Source organism: Etheostoma cragini, chromosome 13 (genome assembly GCF_013103735.1).
Source record: "Etheostoma cragini isolate CJK2018 chromosome 13, CSU_Ecrag_1.0, whole genome shotgun sequence".
Classification (NCBI taxonomy): domain Eukaryota; kingdom Metazoa; phylum Chordata; class Actinopteri; order Perciformes; family Percidae; genus Etheostoma; species Etheostoma cragini.
Window position 1 is genome coordinate 9,353,149 of NC_048419.1, and position 12,106 is coordinate 9,365,254.

General features: G+C 39.7%; 1 protein-coding gene across 1 annotated transcript in view; it reads right to left on the minus strand.

Annotated features, from left to right (window-relative positions):
- The window catches only part of pknox2 (pbx/knotted 1 homeobox 2), a 113,727-nt gene that overhangs the window by 54,010 nt on the left and 47,611 nt on the right, over window positions 1–12,106 (minus strand). The gene's annotated exons all lie outside the window — the stretch shown is intronic.

A 12,106-nucleotide genomic window follows, 5' to 3' on the forward strand; every position in this document is an offset into this window, starting at 1 on the left:
CAGCAACGGTGGCTCTGTTAAATAGTCTCAGGAAGGAACTAGTTCTAGCAGAAGACTTTCACCCCGCAAAAGAAAACTTCTTCCCGTACGGAAGGTAATTTGAGAACAGCAACACACAGAGAGAGTAGAAGGTGAGAAGTCAACTCCTGTTGATCCAAACTAGTTATACAAGCCTAAGGAAATTAGAATGCTCAGAATTCTGTTTTTACAAGCTTAAATCTGCACAAGGTAACTTCAACTGAAAGAAAGAAACACGTCAAAGATGTGTACCCAATGCGCTGTGTCATCGTTGTCTTTGTCCTTCGTTTTCTTCTTCTCACTTACTGGGCTGACTTCACTCAAAGGGTTCCTCTGACTCGTCCTTATCAATTTCCAATGGCATTTTATGAATTTAAATCTATAACCTTTCCAGATTATTCTATCATACTGAACCTCTTAATGAACGCCCTTCACATATTCAAATATGCCCCACAGCCATAATGAAGACACAAAGAATTCCCTCCGGTACGGCAGTTTGCAAGATTCATTGCTTTCTTTCTAACTGCTGACAATGGCGTTGGTGCTCCAATCTGACTGCAATTCTTGTTTTCTTTGTATTTATGCAAATGTTTGTTTGGATATTACAGATTCCGGTTTGATTGTGTTCCTTCCTACTTTAAAAAAAAAAAATGTGATTAAAGTCTCAAGTAAAATGGATAGTGGTGAAACTACAGTACAGTGGGACATTTTTGTAATTCCCCAAGGAGAAGTGGTTTGCATGCAAATAACCTTATTAGCATAGCTAAAAGCCCTTCTTATAATGAGGTGAGTTTCTTTCTGACAAGGCTAAACATATAAGACAAAGATGAAAAGAATATTTAGGCTGAAGGTAAATGATTGTACCACCTTTAATTATCTCTATCAAGAGGTACCTTTCTTCACTTTACTTAAGTAATAATAAGAAAAAAAAAGCCCATAAGTCCGTGCATGCCTGTATATTCATGCTTTTTTAATTAAAATGCAAATCACGCTTAAAATTCAAAAGAAAAAAGAAATGTGGGATTTGACGTATCATTGCTTTCAACAGGTTTCTGCAATAGAATGATGCTTCATTTAAATTGTTCTCCTTTTTTAACTCTTGTAAGGTGTTTGGGTCTGTAGGACCCTTTTATTAATATTTGCTAAAAGAAAAATTATGCTTTTTATTATTTCTTCTAACTCAACCTCATTGACCTCATTGGCCACTTATTTTCTGTGGAGAACATTAAAAATAACTTTTTTTTCAATAGTCTCTGTGTTGTCCTTGTCTAGTGTTTAGATCATTATATCTGTATAGTATATTGTGTGTTTCTGCGTGTGTGCGTGCGTGCGTGCGTGTGTGTGTGTGTGGTCTCGCTTTTTGTCTCGGGGTTCCTGTTTCTTGTTATTCCTGTTCTTTTTGTCTTCCACTACCTCAACCTTAGTCTTGCCTGCTGTCTCTGCATCTGGGTCCGACATTCTAGTCCTGGACCTCTAGTCTAGTCCTCTAGTCCTGATGTTCAATGCCTCTAACACCTAAGACCAATGCATGTCACTAAAGACTTTTCTCAAATCTAATGATTGTTGTCTGACTTCTTTAGCTTTAAGCTTTGTCTTTAAGCTATTTGAGTTTTTATTTATTATCTGCTCTAGCTTTAACGTTTTAGATACAGATATGATGATAAGTTGGTCCAAAATGATGTGAAAAAGAGATTAAAAACAACTCAAAAGAAAACAAAAATGAACAAAAAGAGACAGGACTACAAAGAGACACATGAACCCCAATAGAAAAAATCCCACAAAGAGAGTCTATAGATGGATATCCCTTTTTCATTAAAAAAAATAACATTTTCTTGAGGAAGGATGCCTAAATCCCTCGTAAAATTAGTCTTTCTCAAACCGTGTGGTAAACACTGATTATGACACGGGGTTAACATGTGTCTAAAGTGTTGTCGGAGCTGCTTCAGTGGAGTTAGTTTTGGTTTCAGCTCTGTTGTGGATACATTCGCATGGCGCTGCATCATTTCCTAAGAAAAACACACACTGATACATACACTGCTACATCCAGGAGTGTGTGTGTGCTCATGTTCCTCTAATGATTAGAGGAACATGAGCACACACACACTCCTGGGAAGCGAGTGGGTGGGTGGGTGGGGTGGGAGGAGAGTGCCAACATTGCACCCCCCTCCACAAACAAAAATAGCACTGTAACAGTGTCTCTATGGTGTAGAAGGCTCAAGCATTGTGTGTGTATCAAAGGCAGGTATCTGTTCTTCCTCTGGGCCGTGGAGCTCCATTGTTGTCCAAAAAATATTAAAAGCCACAATCTTGCATTGGGAAACATGTCCCTTCATTATGATGAACATGAGCACCTCATATGACTCAATCCAACACACACACACACACACACACACACTAGTACATCAAATAAGCACCTAAAAATAGTCCCTTAGCAACTTGCACTATTTACTCCTCTTGGAGTACTGTTTGCTCAGCTGTTTTATGTAAATACTGAAACTGCTAGCTTCTCTGTGATACTGTACTTAGGCTGTACAGTGGTGCTTGGAGCTAAATGCTAACATCAGCATGCTTACATATTCAGGTTGGGAGAAGTACTCAGATCCTTTACTTAAAGTGACTATTTATAGCTTTTACATGTTTCTGAAACTATGTAATGTACCATCTGATGATCATAAATGACCTGTTACAGCAAACAAGACTAACAGTGGAAAGAAAGCTAGCTTTATATAGTTTTTTATATAATGTCATTGCCTGGTTTAATTTGTCCCACAAAGTGATTTACAGCAGGTAAAGACAGCGCTACAGAGCACAAATTCTGACGGGTCACAGATTTCCGTGTAACACCAGAAAAGCCTGTGACAGTGTATTCAGCCTGGTAAAGGGTAGCAGGAGACTTCTTTAAATAGACTTCTATTATATAGTTGTAATCCTTTTAGCCCGTGTTTGTGTTGGTTTACTATATTCCTTTCCCTTGTCCCCTTGTATATGCTTTGTGGACTAGCCAGACCCTACTCCTAGACTAGGTTTATAGTGTCCCCCTCACTTGGATGGTGCATTGGAGAGTGCCTGGTTAAATCCCCTCTGAGGATTTTTTGCATCACTCCATCAAATCTTGTATTGATTATGTGTATAATACTATGTTGTACTTGTATATATGTCAAGCAATAAACAAAAAGCGATAAAAGGTCTTTCATTAACAGGGCAAGACATGAAAAATACACCAACATTTTTCGGCATGAGCCTCCCTCAACTCAAAGAATAGTTGCTAAGGTATTTTGATGTTGCAAGCCAATGCAAGGCTGAGTGTCTGCGTCCTGCGGTCGACACACACACACACACACACACATAGGAGGAGTATATCCTCTGCTACGCTGATAATCATCAGAACACCGAAGGGGAAAAAATTCTGCTGAAATTGGAACGGCCAAGCTCATGGAGAGGAAATGTAATCTACAAGAGTTTTCCCACTGAATCCTTTTCAGAACCCCCCATCACCCCCACCTCACCTTCTCCTCCTCTACTGTCATGTTTGCGGGTTAGATTGTGAAGTGGATCTGCAGTTACATCTGGGAGGTTCCTCTTTTTTTCCAAAGATACCTCCTTATCAAAGAGAGTGAGTAGCCTCTGTGTCACTCTTTAGCTAGCGGTGTGGGGACATGACTGACAAGTGAATGACACAGGATGCAGGATGGCTCTAACATTCGCTCTAACATTTAACTCAACACAGAAAAAATGATGCATTCTTGTGTGTGCAATGCAAAGAGTTGATAACTCAAAATAAGCAGTTCAACTAAAAGTGATATGATAACAGTAAATTCATTTTCAGTTGTTCCTTTCTGAATTAAATCGTAAATTAAAGTGGCACTTGGATTGAAGTTTTGTGTAAGAAAGTATAACTGTTTCATCTAAAGTCTTCAGTATGCGGACTTTGACCAGCACATTTGACAGCAGCACAGAGCAGAACACAGAGAGAGAAAAATTGATGAACACATGACACTGCCCAGTACACAGTCTGATCTGCTGCCACTGGAGCGGTTGGGTTTAAGAGCCTACGTCAAATGTCTAACCTCGACCTTCATATTTCCCTAACGTAAGTTACAAGTCTCTGTTGCAAATTAGTCAGACTGCTTTACTTTAAGAATTTTGACTTAATCTCTGCTAGGCTTTGAGGTAAGTAAGGTTGATGTGTCTACCGCAAACTCCTTAAAGTGCCTATATTTTGAAAAAAACACTTTTTCTGGGATCTGGGGTGTTATTTTGTGTCTCTGGTACTTCCACACACATACAAACGTGCAAAAAACTATCCATGCTGTTTTGAGTGGGATCCGGTTTCTGAATGTCCTCTGCCTAGAAGTCTCCCAGCTAATCCTGCCTTAGACTGACCAAAGTTGGATAAAGACTAATCTAGCTGATGGGATTTTACGTAGCTACTGAGCACGTGTGACTCCCAACAAAGATGGTATAGAAGTGATATGTCCCACTCTGTAGCTAAAACAGAGACCCAAACACACAGGGTGAAAACAGGATCTGCAGCAATGTGCAGAACAACAAAAAATCTGGTACAATCTCAAAATACAATAAACCTGAAAATGAGCATAATATGGGCGCTTTAAAATGCTAGCACATAGCATGTAAGGCTTAGCATCTTTGCTAAGTAGCATGCCAACATGCTAATAGCATGTAAGCAATCCAATGCAGTAGCCCAGAAAATCCTTTTAGAATTTCTATGTTATACACTACCGGTCAAAAGTTTGGGGTCACTCACAAATTTCCATTGGACTCCATTATAGACAGAATCCCAGCTGAGATCAGTTGCCTTGTTTTTTTTTAACGAGGGCAGCAGTTTCCAGATTACATTATGTGCTTACATAATTGCAAAAGGGTTGTTTAATGTTTTCTTAGTTGGTTTTTTAAAATAATATCAGATTAGTAAACAAAATGAGCATTTGGAACATTGGATGAATGGTTGCTGATAATGGGAAATGTAGATATTGCATTAAAGATCAGCCACCCACCCAGATCAGCTGGTATCCTGTCTATAATGGAGTGAAATGGAAATGTGTAAGTGACCCCAAACTTTTGACCGGTATCGTATATTGTATTCATTTCTAAATTATACAGTAGGCTTGCAAAAATAATTAGGATGGATGTTACCATGGGAAAAAAGCTATTTTACACCATGACAGACAGTCAATGTGTTTAGGTGTACATGTCTCAGGGTAAACAGTACGTATCAGAAGATGCTACTTTTAGGTTTTTTAGCATAGTATTTTCACATACTTTTTTTTCATGTACTATAGTACACAGCATGAACATTCTGTAAAATGGTGAATTCAGGTTGAGGATGCAAAATGAGCACACTACACAGGATTAATTGGTAATTTACTTAATTATGTACATAAGAGATACTGCAACATACCACCTATGGAAAACTTACTGAAAATTGTAAATGCTCACACTTCTGTGGGAGTTGACTTATTTACAGCAATTATGTCTTTTTTAAGAAAAGTGTACGCAGTTACAAACAAAGGAAAGTGAAAACACCCTCGGAAGTAATAATTTCTATTTTTCTTAGACCTCTCTTTTAACCAGGTATTTGAAAATCTTTGCAATTATATAAAGTCCTTTGAGAGCACTGTTACAAGCAGCACTCTCCTGAACTCCTGTGTAGGTGCGAATATGCTCGAAATAGGAAATGTTCTGCCAAACCTTAAGTGAAATATCACTTTAAATGGAACCAGGCATCCGCAGAAGGCACCACCACCAACACAAACACACACACACAAACACACACACACTCTGACAATGAGATCAGCAGAAGGGAATATTTGAGGAGAGTGGTGGGGGATTAATGAGATGGGGATTAGTAGGTTGGTGCAGAGTTAGTCACTTGGGTGTCAGCAGATATCTGGTTGGGGGGGCTGGTGAGTTTGTCTTGGAAAAACGAGGCAGGCGGACAGAGAGCTGCAGGCCAGACAGAACCAGAGAATGACTGAGCAGACTGGCATGTATGACGAGTCTGCACTGGGGAGCCCAGCCAGGGCAATGACAGCTTAGACTCTTTTACAGAAGAGAGAGAAGAGAAGACATCTGGCAAGTTAGTTTAGTAGAGGAATGGCTATTTTACTTTACCACCATCACATGCGTACCATGAGAAGCTATTAGATTTGTGTCACAAAAACCTGCTGTAAAGATATATCTGCTGGTCAAAAATAATTACAGATGATATTAGTGTGTTTGCTAGTTTTAGTTTTTGATTTTCCTATTCAGCGCGTTGGTTAAATACAATAAAGGCACCTTTAACCTTTCTCCAGGAAAAAAAATGGCTAGCTTTGTTATTGTTTTCTTGCTTCCTGTGTGTGTTGGCTATTGGGAAGATGGTGTACCTGGTGAACCTGGTGTACCTGGTGTACCTGGCTACCCAAGCTGACAGCAAATTGAGAACAGGTACAGTGGCTTGAGAAAGTTCACATACCCATGCTGAAGTTTAATAAAAACAGGAATTAAATTCTTTTTTTTAAATTGATCTTAATGTCTTAATTTTAAAAAATTTAGGAAAAAATTAATGACACCAATTTTCTTTAGGAATGACTAATGTATTGTAAATAAATACATGTTCTTCCTTAAAACACAGGGGCCATACATTTACACACCCCTATGTTAAAATCCCATATAGGCAGGCAGATTTTTATTTTTAAAGGCTAGTTATTTCATGCTTCCAGGATATTATGCATCCTGATAAAGTTCCCTTGGCCTCTCCTTAGTAGTATTTCAAATTGTAAAGTACACTGTTGCCCCAATTGTTCCTTCCACCTAAATGTGAAGACCAAACAATGAGGCCGACACCAGTGGTGTCTACTGCTCTTGGCTGGACGGCCTCTGTTTGGCTTAGTGCCGGTTTGGGGGGCGTGGGGGCAAAGAGAGCCGGCAGCTAAACGGAATTCTTGAAAACACCAAACAAACCATATTAAATTTCTCTTGAAATGCCATGGGGAGAGGGGTGGAGCGTGCGTGGCAGGGAAGGACGGCCGGAGTGGTGGACAGCAAAGGTTTAGAGAGAGAGAGAGAGAGGGAGGTAGAGGAGAGGAGAGGAGAAGGGCGGCTGGGTAGAGAGCTCAGAATGAAGGGAAAGTGGGAGAAAAAGTGGGTTGGAAGATGAGGAGAGGCAGAGAAAGAGATGTTTGCAGACTGTAGGGCGGAGAAGGGGGAAGTGGAGAGAGGACTGGAGAGCGCCAGGTCATGCTGGAGGTAAAGGAGTTTTTAGAGGACAAAAGGAAGTAGAAGTGGCACTAATAGAAGGGCATATCAAGACAGCACTTGAATTTTACCCTGATATTCAGCAAAAACCTCTCTTTCAGTAAATGTAAAAACAGTGCTATCATAGTGGTTACATTAGTCTGAATATGAAACTGCATTTAGTACAGTTATCGGTTTTCATGTTTTGTGTTTACCGCCACAATGAAATCAATTTCTTGTTCATGGGCAACAACATCTATGTATATATATTAACTCTCCTGCTCAGAATCAGATCCTTCGCAGAGCAGATCTTGCAAAGCTCTGCACTGCAGGTAACAAGAATGCATGATGCCGTTTCTCTTCACAGACCCATCCAGCTAATGAATGTACTGCTGTAACAAACAGGAGGCTAATTAGGAGCTAGTTGTACGCTAATTAACACAGTAGGTAACTTTGAGCCAAAGATTGTCTTTTATCCCAGTGTCTGTTGTGGATGTGGAGATGTCACATCATATGAACTTCTTATACAACCGCTCTTGTGTTTCTAGCTTTGAGGAATTTATTCTAGGTTGCTTCCAGGGTTTCCTTTAGTAATTTAGAAACGGTGGGGGCAGGTCTGTCCGAGCAACAACCTGTGCAATTTAGCTAGCAGACAGTACAAACAAAAATCACCAGTTAACTTAATTCAAATTTGCAAGAACTATAGACTAATACAATAACAAGCCTACAGCCCTATTTCTGATACCGTTGTGGGCCGCCACTGCAAAATCAACATGGAGAAAACATTGCATTTCAACTGGTCCACACCAAGACTTATGACGTGAGTTCAGTAGCAAGCAACAGCTACTGGAAGGGTCAATACTGAGCCTATCCTTTTGTTTTCTGTGATGATGTGTTTGATGAAAAATGTTCCTGTACACAAAGCCATTTTAGAATCAATGTCTTCTACTTCTTTCATCCTTCAGGTGGCGCTTTGAGCCAGATTTTCAATGAACCAGCACAAACAGTACTGTTTGTACTTAATATTTGATACCAAATGAGTTTACTATTCAAAACATTTTACTTGTTGGGTGTAGTTTCTCTTTAAAAGAGGGGATGGAGGACCGATGCAAAGAAGATCAAGCCACACCAGACGGCAAGGAATACACAAATATGTATACAGATAAAAACATGGGCAAACAATAACTCTTTTTAACCATCAAAAACACAAAACTGCAGGTGCCTCAACATAAACCCCACTTAGGAGAACCTTTGACAAACCAGAGCTACAACCAGTGACTTTGAGTACTACAGACTCACATTCCTCCCCCCCCCCCACCTCTCTATGGGCTGAAGGGACATCTGGAGCACATTAAGGCACTAAGGACATTGGATCTCCCCAGAGCGCCGGACTGAATGGGTGGCCCACTGTAGCCCCCTTTCAGCAGCAGGGCCCGGCCCTACCTTGATTGATGGAGGGAGCCCCACACACACACTTAACACTCACACACACACTGACAAATCCCACACAGTTGACATACAGCATGGATCATTGAAACATTGCTGCTGTGCTAACATGAATTAGTATGGACACATGTACTTCCACCTTCACTGTTTAGTTTGGCCTTTCAGTCATGCGTCAGGTACATGAAGCACTTCTACTTTCAACATGGAAAGTTGAACAATCACAAAATATACCAGTATAGTCAATTTAGAGCCATATACTATACATACACCAGCAGAGAGGCAACAGCAGGCCGGTTATTACTCCCCATGGCAAACACAGATTTCCTAAAATGCTCAAAGAGTGATACAAAGAGTCTTTACCACTGTTTAAAAAGCAAATAAAAAACACATTGGAACATGATATTAGTAGAAAATGCATTTGGGGTATTTCTTATCTGGGTACTATGTTAAGAGAGTTATCAGTGTAAGCTTACATTCATTTAGACACACAAGTTGTACCCATTCTGTAATACATTTCTTATGTTTTAATTAAATGTGGACTCCAGGAAGAGTAGCTGTGCTTTCACCTAAAAAAGTGAATTTAGCAATGTGTAGAAGTGCATTTTAATAAAACTTGGTAATCACCAAACACGGACTGCCTTGCTTTTAACGTAACAACTCCTGACATGTGGAAGTAACAGGTGAACATGCATCCAACTCTGAGCTTCACTGACAACGTGCAATTTGTACAACGCCTGAAGATTTTCAAAGCATTCCCCGACACATCATTCACACAAATACAGATTCTATCAAAGGCCATCTTGTTTTCAGTTTTGTACTTTTTCATTTGAGCCTGGGGTAGTTGGAATTTTCTAAGCAGATGGTTCCAATGCACTAAGAAGACACAAACTTTGTCAAGGGGAGAAGTTCAAAGAACCTCCTCATTTCCAGTAAATTGCTCTGCCTGATTTGCCATTTGAAATAAATTGCAGTGTTGGCCAAAATTTGCAATTCACAGGAAGTCGTCCCCTCAGCCACACAGAAGAAGCTAATCCATATTTCACGTTTGAATATGAGATGGATGCGGAGAAATAAAAAGGGAAGATAGGTAACTCCTTGCCAGAAGATGAGGAGTGGGGAGGGGAGGGGCGGCGGGAGAAGCAGTGAGAGTGGAGAAAAGGCGAGAGAATGGGAAGAAACAGGCGCCATTCAGAGTAAATGGCATCCAAAAACCCTCTCCAATTATCTTTGCCTGCCATGGCAGTGAGACTGACTTAATTAAAACGACTTGACAGGGAGGGGCGAGAGGAAGAAACTGCCAGTGATTGAGGGGGCAGGCAGGCGACGTATCTGCACGGAAACACAAAGCTGAGGCATCGCACAGGCTGTCCACCACTCTCCCTTTTCAATTCCCGACTTCAAAAGAGAATAAAGTAATAATAATAAAAAAAGAGAGGGGGCTCTCACAATTCGCAGCCATGTAATTGCTCTATTTAAATCCTACAGTTTTTATCATTGTAGAATATTGGTTGAGGGGAAAGAGGAATGTATGAAAATGGATAATAAATCTGCTTTTTTTTGTTCTTGCCCCCCCCCTTAATCCTTCTGCCTATTTTCTGAGAAAAACCTCTGACAGTGACCTTTTCGCATGAGGTCTGTTTCTATGGAAACTACGTCCAGCCCTTCGATGTTTGGTGTTTTCTTGTCATCGGGCAGCCAAAACTGGCCCACTTGTGACTAGGAAGAAGAAAGCATCACATTTGAAGATGTGTCTGTGTTTCCACTCATGTGTGTGTGTGTGTGTGTCTGTGTGTGTGTGTGTGTGTGTGTGTGTGTGTGTGTGTGTGTCTACAGTACAGGCCTGGGAACGAGCAGAGAATATCTACTGCTGTAAAGATATGACATTGTGCAGAATGTTATGACTTTTTCAAAAAGGATATGTGGAGCTGGAGTTTTGGAATAGTGAACGCATCACGACATCACCTGAGAGGCAAACTGATGAATCACATTGGAATCAGACATCGAGTATCATTTAAAAAATGATTCCTTACATACAAATGTTAAATCGTTAACCAATGATTTTCACATAGTAGATGACCCACTATTATTGCAGAAGGATCTCAGATTATTATTGTTATCATTATACATTTATTTGACGTGTTTTACAAGGAACTTAGGGCGTCTAGGTAGCTCATGTGGTAGAGTGTGCGCCCATATGTAGAGGTTCAATTTTTGACGCAGCGGCCACAGGTTCGACTCCGTCCTGCGGCTCTTTCTGCATGTCATCCCCCCTTCTCTCTCCCCTTGCATGTCTTCAGCTGTCCTATACAAAGAAAAGTCTAAAATGTCCCACAAATAATCCTAACCAAGGAGCTCAAAGCCACTTCACAAGGTAAAAACAAAGAAAAGCAATAGCAAGGTCAGTAGAAAAACACCAATAACAGCTATTTACATATTGAAAAGGTGCAGAAAAACAGCATAGAATCAAACGGAAACAGCAGCTAAGTTGTTTCACAGGTTGAAAGCAGCTTTGAACAGATGGGCTTTGATGGTTTTAGAAGATAGATTGTTTATTTATTCATTTTGGCATCCAAATATGTGTCCCACTTTTGAATGGTAATTTAAGTCTGAAGTCTGATGAAAAAACTCACATTTAAGTCATTATAGCCTTCATGAAGTCTGCCTTATCTAACATGGATAGAAACATTACCTATTCATTTTACTATTCATTTAACTTTGCGTGTAACACTCACGTTGGTGCCCTTTTATCCAAATAGCCAAAACAGCCAATACATTTTAAAAAAACTGTCAAAAGTCTTTTATTTAGAAAATTGCTCTCCATATTCAAGAGATCCTCCTGCTGGCTACTGCAGCCAGGTTGCAGGATTAACAGTATTTTTCCATTCATATTATGAAAACAACAATAACAATGTTATAATAGAGTGCATTAAGTATCAAATATATCAATAAATCACATCATTACCATGAAATATTATACCACATGAGGTTAAAAAACACCATTAAGTGCAAAAAGGTTCAGGTGAAAGCTTAAAATATGTGCATATATTAACATAGCAATATTTACAGAGCCAATTTAGATCTAAAACATGGTTGCGTTCCAAATAGTTTTATAACTCACTGTACTTTAACCTTTGTATTGTCTTCACTTTTGGGACCCTGTCATATCCCTCGGGTCAAATTGACCCGTTACTTGTTTGGGGTTGTAACAACAATTCTGAAATAAAACTTCACAATCTATTAACAAAAATTGTCTTTATCTCAATTTCAAACAATTGAGATGACATACAGTGTATGTATAGGGAATGCAATCAGTCTCTACTAAAATTCAATTAAAAATGGAAGTGGGCTTCGTTTTTTTGTCATAAGGTTCTAATTCATGTTAAAATCCACTATGTGATCATTCTTG